Here is a 14,601-nt window from a genome sequence, read left to right as displayed (position 1 = left end):
CTTTAAGTATGATATAGTGTCCCTCTTCATCTCTCACTACAGTCTTCGGGATAAACTTTAGTTTATCTGATAAAAGGATGGCTACCCCTGCTTTCTTTTGAGGGCCATTTGAATGGTAAATGGTTCTACAACCTTTTATTTTCAGGTTGTAGATGTCCTTATGTCTAAAATGAGTCTCTTGTAGACAGAAAATAGATGGGTCCTGCTTTTTTATCCAGCCTGAAACCCTGTGCCTTTTGATGGGGTCATTAAGCCCATTCACGTTCAGAGTTACTATTGAAAGATATGAATTTAGTGTCATCATGATACCTATTCAGTCCCTGTTTTTGTGGATTGTTCCCTTGGACTTATTTCTTTTACAGAGTCCTTCTTAATATTTCTTGGAGAACTGGTTTGGTGGTCACATATTCTTTCAGTTTCTGCCTATCTTGGAAGCTCTTTATCTCTCCTATTCTGAATGAGAGCCTTGCTGGATAAAGTATTCTTGGCTGCATGTTCTTCTCATTTAGGACCCTGAATATATCCTGCCAGCCCTTTCTGGCCTGCCAGGTCTCTGTGGAGAGGTCTGCTGTTAATCTAATATTTCTCCCCATAAAAGTTAGAGATTTCTTGTCTCTTGCTGCTTTAAGGATCTTCTCTTTATCTTTGGAATTTGCAAGCTTCACTATTAAATGTCGAGGTGTTGAGTGGTTTTTATTGATTTTGGGGTGGGGGGGGGATCTCTCTATTTCCTGGATCTGAATGCCTGTTTCCCTTCTCAGATCAGGAAAGTTTTCAGCTATGATTTATTCAAATACATATTCTGGACCTCTGTCCCTTTTGGCGCCCTTGGGAACACCAATTAAACGTAAATTTTTCTTTCTGAGGCTGTAATTTATTTCCCTTAACCTATCCTCGTGATCTTTTAATTGTTTTTCTCTTTTTTCCTCAGTTTCCCTCTATGCCATCAACTTGTCTTCTATGTCACTCACTCATTCTTCTACCTCGTTAACCCTCATCGTTAGGACATCTAGTTTGGATTGCATCTCTTTCTCTCTCTCAAATAAATAAATACAATATTTGAAAAAGAAAGAAAGAGGGGATTCCTGGGTGGCTCAGTGGTTTAGCTCCTGCCTTCATCTGGGGCATGATCCTGGAGTCCCGGGATAGAGCCTACTTCTCCCTCTGCCTGTGTCTCTGCCTCTCTGTGTGTGTGTGTGTCTGACATTAATAAATAAATAAAATCTTTTTTAAAAAAGAATAAAAAAAGAAAAAAAGAAGAGAAAGAAAGAAGAAAAAGAAGAAAGAAAGAAAGAAAGAAAGAAAGAAAGAAAGAAAGAAAGAAAGAAAGAAAGAAAGAAAGAAAAGAAAGAAAGAAAACCTTCTTGCCCAAAAGAAAGTAAATTGGGAGGAAAAAATAGGGCCTGAAAAGATGTTTTGGTCTGCTAGCTGGGACCTGAAGGAGACTGGTGAAAGATTCTAGTAATTTGATTAAATGTATACATCTAAGAATGACTGCCTGGGTTAAAATCCCAGCTCTATAATTTTTGGGATGTGTGATTTTGAAAGATGTTTTAACATCTCTGCACTTTAGGTTCCTCTTCTGCAAAACAGTAATGATAGAATTGGGTGACTGTGATCATTAAATTAGATAATATAGATGAAAACACATGACTCAGTGTTAAGTATTATTGTATTACATCTCTCTTCAAGTCCAAAAATTTCCTTCCAACTTAGTTTTTGTAATTTCTAATAGAGATATTTTAATTCAGAAAGTGCTTTACATTTTCTGCTTGGTATGGCCATGCATTTACTGTTTTACAGGAAATAGGAAGCAATAGATTAGCCCCATTCCATCAGTAAATTTTATTAAGGTCCTGGTATGAGACAAATTCTGTATTTGACAGTAAGCAGAAAAGAGAGAAGTCACAAAGGAAACCAAATAAGCACTGTATGTGTCTAGAGTTTGCATTATAGCTTGATCAATACAATGAATACACATGAAAAAAATAGGCAATAAACTAGAATTACAATCTGTGACTACATTATACCTCTAATATTTCACCTTCCTATTGAAACCATGCCCCATAGGGTTAGTGAAGTTGAAACTAGTAGGAAGTTTAAAGCTTGTTTTGCAGAAAATTGTTTCCTTCTAATCTAATTGTGTCTTTTCAGACCCTACTAACAAATCTGTTACTGGTCTCTACAGAAGCTTGAACTCAAAGTCAACTGATATATCTCCAGCCTATGAAGAAGCAAGGCCCTGCATTCCAAGATGCCATCCAGTTTATGCTGGTTCAGCTCCTTGAGCATGCCTATAGCCTTTTCTCCTTGTCCTAAGATAAACTCCCCATGTCAGGGGCCAGATTTTGCCTCTTTCTGATGGTAGGTCTTCACTTCAAAGTGAACATGGGATATATGTTACATATATGTTTGTTTGCTCAATATGCATGCTCCGTCTGTCCTCATGAATAATCATAAGTTTCCCTGCCCTTTTCATCAATATGCATGTAATTCAACCCCTTATAATTTAAAAGAAAAAACAACTTATTCTCTCTTCCTTTGGGGAGGCAGATTTCAGGCTGTGTCCTTCAGTCTCTTCATTTGGTTGCCCCTTAAATAAACTCCTTTCTGGCTGCAAGGAGGCAGGAATCTTGATATCCTTGATATCTGAGAATCTTGATATCTCAGATTGACTTTGCTGTGCATCAGGCAGGTGGATTTGGGTTCAGTTACACTATGATCAAAAAATTACCTATTGGTGTCTGTCTTCCCTTGAGATTAAAAGTTCTTTGAGGGCAGCCATGAGGTCCTGCTTATCAGAGGTCTAGATATAAGAAATGTACTCTGTACACATTGAGTGAGAACAAAGGAACTGTAGTAGTCAGAGAAATATTCATAGACACAGTGGAAGAATGCTGGAGTGTAAAGGAAAGAAATTGAGATTCCTGACTTTAATTCTTTCACTGTTTATGAAAATGAGCTTTCTCCATGTATAAAATGAAAGGATTAGCCTAGATTAGTGACATTGGTGTGTGTGTGTGTGTGTGTGTGTGTGTGTGTGTGTGTGTGTTTTAATAGGGCAAAAACATTCTTCATATGAAATCTTATGAACTAAACTAGAGTTGAAAACCACAAACAGCCTTTGTATTGTCAAGATCGGCTGGCTGAATCATTGTTAGAGCTGAATCCTGAAGGACAAATGGTAGTTAACCAGGAGTAGAGTTTAGAAATGAGAGAAGATTGTTTCAAAGCCTAGAAAGAGCTTTGAATTGAATCCATTAACTCTGGTCAGATTTAAAAGTGAAAAGAGGGAGTGAAAAGAAACAGGGCCTATGAAAGTAAGCAATGCCAGATCATCATCAATCCATAGATCATGTGAAAAGCTTTGGATTTTATCCTTAAGGCAGCAGGTATCCATTAAAGAGATTTAAACAAGACAGTGATCTCAAATTTGTTCTTCAGAAAAACCACTCTGGTTATACTGCAGAAAAGGAATTTGAGAGAAGCAGATTTAAGGCAAGGATGTTATTTAGGAGATAGTTGCAGCAATGTGCTAATACTACAGCCATGGCTAAATCCAATTCTTTGCCAACTCCATTTCTGTACTCAAGATGTCAAATGTGACTGGGGATAAATACAGCTAAGATAACTGATCTCCCTCTAAATTCATGAAGATAGTTTCCAATGGGCTGTTAAAATGCTGCTTGGAATTATATCCATTATCCTTTATGTCCACTTACCTTTTCATTGTCCTAAAAAGCCAATATCCTTCTTTTTCCCCCCTCTCTTCAAACTCCCCATACCTCCTTCCCCATTTTCACTCTCAGCTAATGAGAGCTATTTTCTTCTTACTTCAACAAGAAATTGAAACAGTGGGAATCTTCCATATTCCTGCAACTGCACCAAACCTCTTACCTGCTACTATCCTTTCTTCTATCCAGTTACTAGAAGTGTTTCTTTGCTCCTATCTAAAGCCAATCTCTCTAGTAGACCCCTTCTCTTCTCACTCCCTTTAGGACATCACTTGAGCAATTCTCCCATCTCTTTCCTCATTAGCTTTCATTTTTACTAAATCATTTTTATCATCATTCAAATATAGTGTTATTTCTTCAAAATTAGAGAAATCCTTTCATGACTCCACTTTCTTTGCCAGCTACTACTCTGATTTTTTTGAAATTCCTTTTTGCAGAAAATTCCTTGAAAGACTTGTCTCTTCTACCTTTTCCCAGTTTCTCATAGCCCTTTTTTCAATAAACCCACTCTAATCAAACTTTTGCTCCCACCACACCCCTAAAATCATCATTATCAACATCATTAATCAATTTTTCATTGCTTCTCAGGTACCGGTCTTGCTCTTGCTTAATTTATCAATAAAAGTTGACTCAGGGAATCATTATTTCCTTCTAGAAAAAGTAAAGATTATTAACTTGGTTTTTGGAATAACATGTTCTCTTGATTTTCACCCTACCTCATTTGCTTGCTCCACACTGGCATCCTTTTTTGATTCTTCTTTCTCAACCACTTAATATTAAAGCACTTTAATGCTCAAATCCTAGGCCTCCTCTCTATCTATAATCTCTTGGTGATTGTATACAATCCTATGAGTTTAAATATCTTCCATATGCTAACAACTCCAAAATGTATACCTTCAGCTCAGTTCTTTCTTAAGAACTTAATGGCTAAAGCCAGAGTACCTCATTTGGCTATAGTAATTGATTTAGGGATGAGCATGTAAAATAAGCTATCAATAAACAAGCCTTAGTACTTGTTCTGAGAATTCATGTGAATAAATTCACATGTTTTCCACTGGGTATATGGATTTGGGGCTTAAAACTACAGTAGTCCACATTTGCCAAAAGCCTACTCTGTGCCTATTTTTGGAGACAAAATAAAAAGAAACCAGATCCTAAAGATGGATCTTGATGACCTTGTTTGAATTCCAAGTGAAGTCAAATCTCAAGCCAGATCTGCTCTTGGAACATTCAAACCCATGAGTATAAAATTCCCTTTTGAGTTGGGATTTCTATTGCTTGAAAACAGATGCATTCAATCTGGCACACATACATTTTCTGTGAATTAGATATTCTTATCTCTATTTTATATAAGAGGAAAAACCATGCTATGATACCTACATGATTTTTCCAAAGTCACTCATAAAGTAAGTGGTGCCACCCAGACATGATCCAGAGAGTCAAACTTGGGACTTCACGTTCATAATTATAACTCCCTATGAATAAGAGTTTGAAGATATTGGAATTTAACATTCTATGTGAAGTATCATTTTAAAGTGTGTGTGTGTGTGTGTGTGTGTGTGTGTGTGTACTCTAACTGTAATCACTGCTTTAGAACATCTAACAGATAACCATATTTTCTAAAAAAAAATACCAAAGAACTGATTCTCATTCATTATTTAGCTTAATTTCCATTGAAATATCCTAGTGTCGAAATCAACTTTACTCTTTGATCCATATCAACTTTAATTCTATTATACACAGAAAAATGGACACAAATATCACCTATGGGTTTTGTGTTCTTCTTTTTTCAAATATGCAAAAACAAAGAAGCTAGTTTCATAATGTGTAAATTTTATGAGGTAAATTTATCTTCTTGCCACTGAAATGATGTAGTATAAGTGAAGAAGTCACTTAAATAAGCACAGAACAAGGAATCCAGGAAACCTAGGTTCACACACTGGTTCTTTCTTTCTAGTATGTGACAGCATGCAAATTCTTTAGTGCACTGCAGACCTTTCTCCTCGGTAAAGGACTGTGATGAAATGATTAAATAAGAAAATAGACACCTAAAATATAATGCCCACCCTAAACAAATCAGAGTATTTTTCCCCTTTGTTTTTCAAAATTCTATCAGAATATAAATTTCTTTCAAAAAAAGATTACCAAAGATTTCCCTATTTATTTCAATAAATGTTGATTTTTTAAAAGATTTTTAAAAATGTATTTGACAGAGAAAGAGAGAGAGCCAGAGAGCACAAGCAGGGTGAGCAGCAGGCAGGGGGAGAGTGAGAAGCAGACTCTCTGCTGAGCAGGAAGCTGGACTTGGGGCTTGATCCCAGGACCCATGGATTATGACCTGAGCCACAGGCAGATAGATGCTCAACTGACTGACCCATCCAGGCACCCCAATAAGTGTTGATTTTAACAAACAATATGATTCATCACAAGATATACCCTTTTCCCAGTCCTTTTTAAGAAGATGTTAGTCTTATTGACAGAAAGCATTGGAGTGTGTGGATGTTGAGCCATGAGGAAAGGCTCAGAAAAGTCCTGGACAGAAAAAGAAGTCAGTCTGGCACTCAAAAGTGACCAGAGATATAACAAGAAAGAATTTGCAAAATTGCCTCCATTGGCTAAAAAATCCACTCCAAACCTTGCACTACAAAGAATTCAATCTGACATTGTTTAATATCCTATGGAGCGAATGGGAAACTTATTGCATCTGCTAGCTTATCTCGGAATGGGAGTGTTTTTCTTTAAGAATTCTCAGAAGGGAGTCATTCTTTGATAATTGAACACCCTGTGGTGTTGGTCAAGTGGAAACAGTATGCAGAGGCTTCAAAGAAATGAAAGCTCTGAAAACAGAACCAAAGCTTTTCTGGCAGTGATGAGAAAAGGCATCTCTATGACCTTTTAAATAATGAAAACCAATAGTTTAGAGTGAGTTCAGGCAGAAATCCCTGAACAGAGTGTAGAGGAGCAAAATTTGCCACCCTAAGTTGTGTCTCTTTGGCATGTGGGTTATTTTAGGTTGATTATTTTTAAGAAACAGAAGGTGCAAGAACTTTTGACCTCCCTAAGTGCCGAAAAAATTTTAGATAGAGAACCTGCTCCAGGAAGGGAGCTATCACTATAGATAACTACAGTATAATTTGAACTAGGTGTGCTAGACAGAGAGGAGCTTAGCAAGTTCTATTTATTAAAATTCCTTTCTATGTCCCATTGTTTCTATATGGCCCAGCAAACATTTGTTTACCAAACATTTACTACATTTTTATCTTCCTGTGAATTGATTTTCTTCTCTTTGAAGTCCCTCACTCCCACCCCCTCTTCCTTAGTTCAGGATGACAGAATACCTCATTTTGCCAGACTATCTTTGGAATCTCTCATGTTTATGTGACTTCCCCATATGTACATAATTAAATGTATTTTTCTCTTCTAGTCAGACTTATCAAAAAAAAAAAAAAGTGAGGAAGGAGCAAAGAAAATCAGAACTGCAAGAGAAGTTACAAATGATACCAGAAATATAAAGGATTCTAAGAGACTACCATGAAAAATTATGCACCAACAAATTGGACGGCCTAAAAAAATTGATAAATTCTAAGAAATATACAACCTTCCAAGACTGAACCACAAATAAATCTAAGTAGACTAATTACAAATAATTAGATTGAATCAGTAATTTAAAAACTCCCTAAAAACAAAAGCCTAGGACCAGATGGCTTCATAGCTGAATTCTACCGAACATTTAAAGAATAGTGAATATCCATTCTTCTCAAATTATTTCCAAAAAATGAAGAAGAAGAAAAGCTTTCAAATTCCAGAAAAGGACACCACAAAGAAAAAAAAGAAAAAAAAAAAAAAAAGAGAAAATCACAGGCCTATATCCCCAATGAATGTAGACACAAAAATTCTCAACAAAAGATTCACAAACCAAATTCAACAATACAATAAAAGGATTATATGTCACAATTGAGTTTAGAGCAATGCAAGGATAACTCAACATCTGCAAATCCATCAAAGTGATATATCACATTAACCAAACAAAGGATCAAAATCATATGATCATCTCAATAGATGCAGGAAAAGCATTTGATAAATTTCAATGTACATTTATGATAAAAATTCTCAACAAAGTGGGTATAGAAGGAATGTACTTCAACATGATAAAGGCCATATATGGTAAACTTACACTTAGCATCACATTCAATGGTAAAAAGCTATAACCTTTTCTGCTAAGATCAGGAACAAGACAAGGATGCCCACTCTCACCACTTTTATTCAATATAGTACTGGAGTCTTAGCCAGAGCAATTAGGCAGGGAAAAAAAATAAAGTCTTAGAAATTGGAAAGGATGAATTAAAGCTGTCACCATTTGCTGATGGCATGATACTATATATAGAAACCCCTAAAGACTCCACCAAAATAACTATTAAAATAAATAAATTCAGTAAAGTTGCAGGATACAAAATCAACAGAAATCATTTTCACTGCTATACACTAATAATGAGTTACCAGAAAGAGAAATTAAGAAAATAATCCCATTTACAATTGCATTAAAAAGAATAAAGTACCTAGAAATAAATTTAACCAAAGAGGTGAAAGACTGTACTATGAAAACTATAAGCCATTGAAGAAAGAAATAGAAGATGATACAAATAAATAGAAAGATATCTGCACTCATGGATTAAAAAAAATTAATATTGTTAAAATGTCTATAACTACCCAAAGCAGTCTATGGATTCAATGCAATCCTTATCAAAATACCAATGGTATTTTCAAAGAACTAGAACAAGGAATTTATATAAAGCCACAAAAGACCCTGAATACCCAAAGCAATTTTGGGAAATAAGAACAGAGCTGGATTTAAAACTATATTACAAATCTATAGTGATCGAAACAATATGGTACTGGCACAAAAACAGACTTATAAATCAATGGAATGGAGAGTCCAAAAATAAGTCCACACATATATGGTCAGTTAATCTGTGACAAAGGAGGCAAGAATGTACAATGGATAAAAGAGTCTCTCTCTCTTTTTTTTCTAAGATTTTATTTATTTATTCATGAAAGACACAGAGAGAGAGAGGCAGAGACATAGGCAGAAGGAGAAGCAAGCTCCTTTTAGGGAAGCCTGATGAAGCACTTGATCCCAGGACCCTGGGATCACAACCTGAGACAAAGGCAGACATTCAACCACTGAGCCACCCAGGTGCCCAAAAAGACAGTCTCTTCAATCAATATTTTGTTGGGAAAACTAAACATGTAAAAGAATTAAACTGGACCACTTTCTTACAACATATAAACCTACAGCATATAAAAATACATTCAAGATCGATTAAAGACTTGAATGTATGACACAAAAACATAAAAACCCTAGAAGAAAACATAGGCCATAATCTCTTTGACATTGGTCTTCAAAATATCTTTTTGGACCACTCTTCTCAGACAAAGGCAACAAAAGCTAAAATAAACAAATAGAACTACATCCAAAAAAAAAAAAAAAGGCTTCTTCATAGCAAAAGAAATCATTAATAAAACAGTCGATCTACTGAATGGGGAAGATATCTGCAAACCATATATCCAATAAGAGGCTAATACAATATAGAGATAAAATATAAATGAACTTACACAACTTAATATTAAAAAACTAAACAACTGGATTTATTTATTTTTTAAAAAAAGATTTTATTTATTTATTCATGAGAGACACAAAGAGAGAGGCAGAGACACAGGCAGAGGGAGAAGGAGGCACCATGAAGGGAGCCTGAGGTGGACTCGATCCCGGGCCTCCAGGATCAGGGCCCAGGTCAAAAGAGGCACTAAACTGCTGAGCCGGGCTGCCCAACAACTGGATTTAAAAATGGGCAGAGGACTTGAATAGACTTTTCCAAAAAGACATGAAGATGGCCAATAGGCTCATTAAAAGATGCTCAACATCATTAATCATCAGGGAAACGCAAGCAAAACCAATGAACCTCATACCTGTCACATTCGTTATAATCAAAAAGGCAAAAATAACAAGTGTTAGTGAGGATGTAGTGAAATAGGAACTCCCATCCATAGTTGGTAGGAGTGTAAATTGGTGCAACCACTATGGAAAGCAGTATGGAAATGTCTCAAAACATTAAGAATAGGGCAGACCCAGTGGCTCAGCGGTTTAGTGCTGCCTTCAGCGGGGGTGTGATCCTGGAGACCCTGGATCGAGTCCCACACCGGGCTCCCTTCATGGGGCCTGTCTCTGCCTCTCTCTCTGTCATGAATAAATAAATAAATCTTAAAAAAAAAACAACAACATTAAGAATAGATCTTAGCTTAATTTTCCTTACAACCAAAATTAACTAGTACAATTCTTCAAACGAAAGCCAATAGTGCCATTTTAGTTCTTTCTACTCCTGAAAAAGAAGCCAGATACCTGCATTTATTTCCTAATTTTAACATGATGGTGGAGAGAAGAGAGTGTGGGAATGAAATGCAAGCACAGGTTTTGTCACAAAATGGAATCACTGCTTAAGTTCTCAGCCCAAGATGCTAATTTAAAGAAAAATATAAATTTTCAAGAATAAATCAGGATAATAAGGCAATCATAAACAAACAAAACAGTAGTGTCTCCTGAGTGTCAGAATGGAACCAAAGTTACCCGAAAGAGTTAAATCTTTTTTTTTCTGCTGAATAAGTGTGAGAAAATTTGACATATGTCTCAGTGACTTTGTTTACCTTGGATTATAAATATATCTCATTAGGTTGCTGCAATTAGGTTTTTCACAATTAAATCATTGATCCATAGTGTCAAAACATTAATCTTTTTTGTTTCATTATATGTGGGGCATTCTGAATATTATTAGGAATATTCTAATAGAAATAAAGTTTTACTTATATTTTCTCCTTTGTTGATATTCTTATTGAAGGCAGAAATAAGAGAAGTGTTCCCATCCCTGGCATATAATAACACATTACATTTTAATATCCCTTTGGAATGCCATTGTCCCATCAGAAGCAGCATTTGGACATCCATGAAGGCCTATGAGAGCCTGCACTACTTGAACAGTAAATTGTTTTCGTCCAATTATCTGAAAGTAGATGAAATATTTAGCAACTAATCTGAAGACAGCTGCTGTTACTAATAACCACAACTCCCTAGAGAAAGTCAAACCAAGCTCTGGTCTCTATCGCTAAGGAGGTTCATCAGTGTCAGAGCAATATCAATCAATCAACTGGAAAATAGCTATTGAATGATAAAGCATCATCATAAGCAACAGACACTTTTTTACTGAGGTCACTATGCATACCCTAACAGGCAAAAGGGCTACAAAATGACTCAATAACTTAATATCTAATTTTGAAATTCATTTATACTTGTAAAGTCCCTGCCAGAAAAGTATGAAACTTTCTTGAAAGGCTTTCTCTTTTCTTTTTACATTTCTAAGTTGGCTTCTCAAGGCAGCCACTATCAAAGCTATAGGAAAATAAAATGGTAAGAAATTCTTTAAAAGTACCTTTCCAGGAATACTATATATTGATTCCATAAAGAAAAGCAACAAGGTTGAGCCTTCAGCTAGCCATTTCACCACCATGAGATAAGGAATAGAATGAATATTTTGTACTAAAATATTTCATGGTATTTGCACTTATTGTATGCATGCCATCAAATTATATACACTTACCTGAAAATAACTAATGACTATTTACATTTTAAGGTACATGTATGACTCTCACATCAATCTGAACAGGGCAAAGAATAGCCATTAAAAATTGCACTGAGACTAAAAACAGAGATATTTAACCATCCATTTAGCATATGCCAGAACTAAGAGGCAGACTGAACAGTGGTTTTGTTCTTTACAATGTGAACTCCAACACAAAAGCTAATTTTACCTTTCATCACCTAGAAAACAGTATTATATTCCCTTCACATTGGCAAGCACACACCAAACATTCAAATCAGCAGTCGGCCCCATCCAATTATGCAGAGCACAATTTGCAGCAGCTAATAAGTAAAATCTGCAGCCAAACCGCCAGCTGCCGGACCAGAAAATACAAGTCACAAGCTTTTTTAGGTGGTACCAATCTAGTAATTATTTAACCTTTGCTGGTTGAACCATACAGACAAGGTATTTCTTGAACTTGGAAAATAAGAATGAATTCTGTTCTATTCATTAGTATTCCCAAGAGTTTCAAATTGATAGATAAATAGGAATAATAATAGCTAACATTTCTTGGGCATTTCGTGAGGAAAGTACTTTACATACATTATCTCATTCCATCCTTACCACAAACCTATGAGGTCAGTAACCTCATTAAGCATATTAAGCTTAACTAATTTTCATTAGATCTCAAAGCTAAATAAGTGAGGGAGTTATAAACTCAATGCCCAACCTTTCAAACTTTGCCTGTTCTGCCTCATAAAACTGCTCAGATAAATAGGAAATCAAGTAGATTCCAACTAGAAAAAGTGATTCTAAGAATTCTGCTCCAGTACCTGAAACATTCAGCATTTAGATTAGGTCCACTATTTTTGCAGAATAAGTCCTTAAAATTCAAACAAGGTACCTGGAATGGATACATAGTTCAATCCATCTATCTGTACCAACGAACCTATGCTCTGAGAAGAGGCAAATATTTTAGGTAGGAAAAGGTACAGACAGGAAGTGTCCTAAGAATGTCAGCTCCTAGACAGGACATTCAGAAGAGGATGGATAGACTTTGATAGACAGAAGTCATGGATTTGAAATAAAAGTAGAGGTTAAGGATAGAGGAAATGGGACCAGGAAGCAGCAGGTGAAACACTGCAGGAATATGGAAGGTTAAAGTCAACCTCAGGTTTTTCTTTCAAATAAACACCTTTCGTGGAACAGTTAAAGACATAACCTCTCCATGCTGGGCATGGAGCTACTCAAAAAATAAGTAAATAAAAATTGTATAAATAAATAAATTAATAAATAAATAAAGACATAACCTTACCACTTGGTATCCTATTCTTGGGGAAAAAAAAAGACTTCTACAATTCCAATCCTTTTGTTGTTGTTGTTGTAATATGGAATTCATACTTGCAATGATTTCTGCTTTGATATATTAAAATCTTATCCAAGAGAGAAAGCATGACATTTGGTAATTACTTATTAAATTGATTAATTCAAAAATCAAATTATTCCAAATTATATGAAAATTAATATCTCATAGGTTTTCCTAAAACAAAATATAAAAATGGCAAATTAAAGCAATCTTTCCCATTCTCAATTGCTTTTACTCACATGAAGACAAAGTATTCATTTCATATGGGACAGTCTATGATCATTTTATTACACAATGAAATAAATTTACTTATACCTCATTAGCACTGTTTTATGAATTAGCCTTCTGACCAACTCAACTTTTTTACACTAATGTTGATATTCAGACTATGTGAAGCAGAGTGACATAAGCTGGGTAATATCTCTAGTACAGTATTAATACAATTTTCTTTTTTAAAGCTTATTTTTGTAAAATAGCTTTTAAAGTAGTTTATATTGAGATATGCTGGTTTTTTTGGGGGGGAGGTTTGAGACATACTGTTAATCCAATTTTTCTCACTAGTCGAATTTTCAGCATGAGAAAGTCCTATGCATAATCTATAAAGTTTTCATAGTAGTGTTGTCCTATAATGAGTTAAAGATTATATACAATGAAACATTTTGATAATACGGGTAAAAGCTTCCAATTCTGGATAAGAAAAATTAAGCACACAGAATTTTATTCAATCTTCAAATTAAAACTGTAACTTCATTTCTATAGAGAAATGTAAAGTAACATCACATGGCATGATGGAAAGAGCTCGGCTTTGATTTTCTTACAAGTGCAATTTCAAAACATGCCAGTCTCAAGTGACAGATATATTGAAGAGTGAACTCAAGAATATGTAATCATAAGCAACTATCCATTCTCCCACTGATCCTTCAAATCCTGTCCTTGGGCTAGTTTTTTCCCTGTCCTTGGATTTTACTACCCTTTAGTCACATTTCACAAAAGCAATGTCATTTTAATACGAACATGCAATCCCTTAAACTACACTACTTGTGTAGTGAAGAATTAATCTTACCCAAAGAGAAATTTGTCCTTTGCTCCTGGTTCCTGGGAGATAAATTCTAAACCCTTAGAATTTCTCAGATGGTAGGATGTCTCTGACATTCATGATGGGCTCCTAGACCATGTTAATGTGATGACTCAGTGTGGGTAAGGCAAATTCAATAGTCTTAAAATGTGATCTGGCCACACCAGAAAAATAACCATGTGATGAAAAAGTAAGAACTTTTAGCCAGTTGATATCAGTGGGACTTCCAGCAGGGTTGGGGCTGGAGGTCCAGTTCATGTGGGCCATGATGCAATCAGTTCTGCCTACACAATGAAGCTTCAGTAATGGCTCTGGACACCAAAGGCAGGTGAGCCTCCTGGATTACAATACTCTGTATGCTCATTGCCTCGAATCATCAGTGCCAGAAGAATAACATGTCCCTGAAGACATGACAGCTTCAAGTTTGTAACTCCCAGTTCCATAGTCTGCCCTTTGCATTTCTTCCTTTGGCTGGTTCTAATTTGTTATAATAAAACTGTGATCTCATGTATGGTACTTTCCTGAGTTTTTTGAATTGTTCTAATGAAATATTAAATCTGAGGGAGTCCATCGGAACCCCCACATTTGTAGCCAGCTGGTTGGATGTGAGCTTGGCCCTGGGGACCCCTGAAATTGCAGGTGGTATTTGAAGTAAAAACGTCTTGAGGGGAGTTCCCTCTGACTTTACAGTTAAGTAAACTCCTTACAGTTGCTCTGAGAGTCTTGGGTAGACGTGGCCATCCAAAAAACTCCTTAACCTCTTTAACCTCCAGTTTGACCTCACTCTGGTGACACAAA

This window comes from Vulpes lagopus, chromosome 6, assembly GCF_018345385.1.
Source record: "Vulpes lagopus strain Blue_001 chromosome 6, ASM1834538v1, whole genome shotgun sequence".
Lineage (NCBI taxonomy): Eukaryota > Metazoa > Chordata > Mammalia > Carnivora > Canidae > Vulpes > Vulpes lagopus.
The sequence above is the reverse complement of the archived record's forward strand: the minus strand, read 5'-3'. Positions refer to the sequence as shown.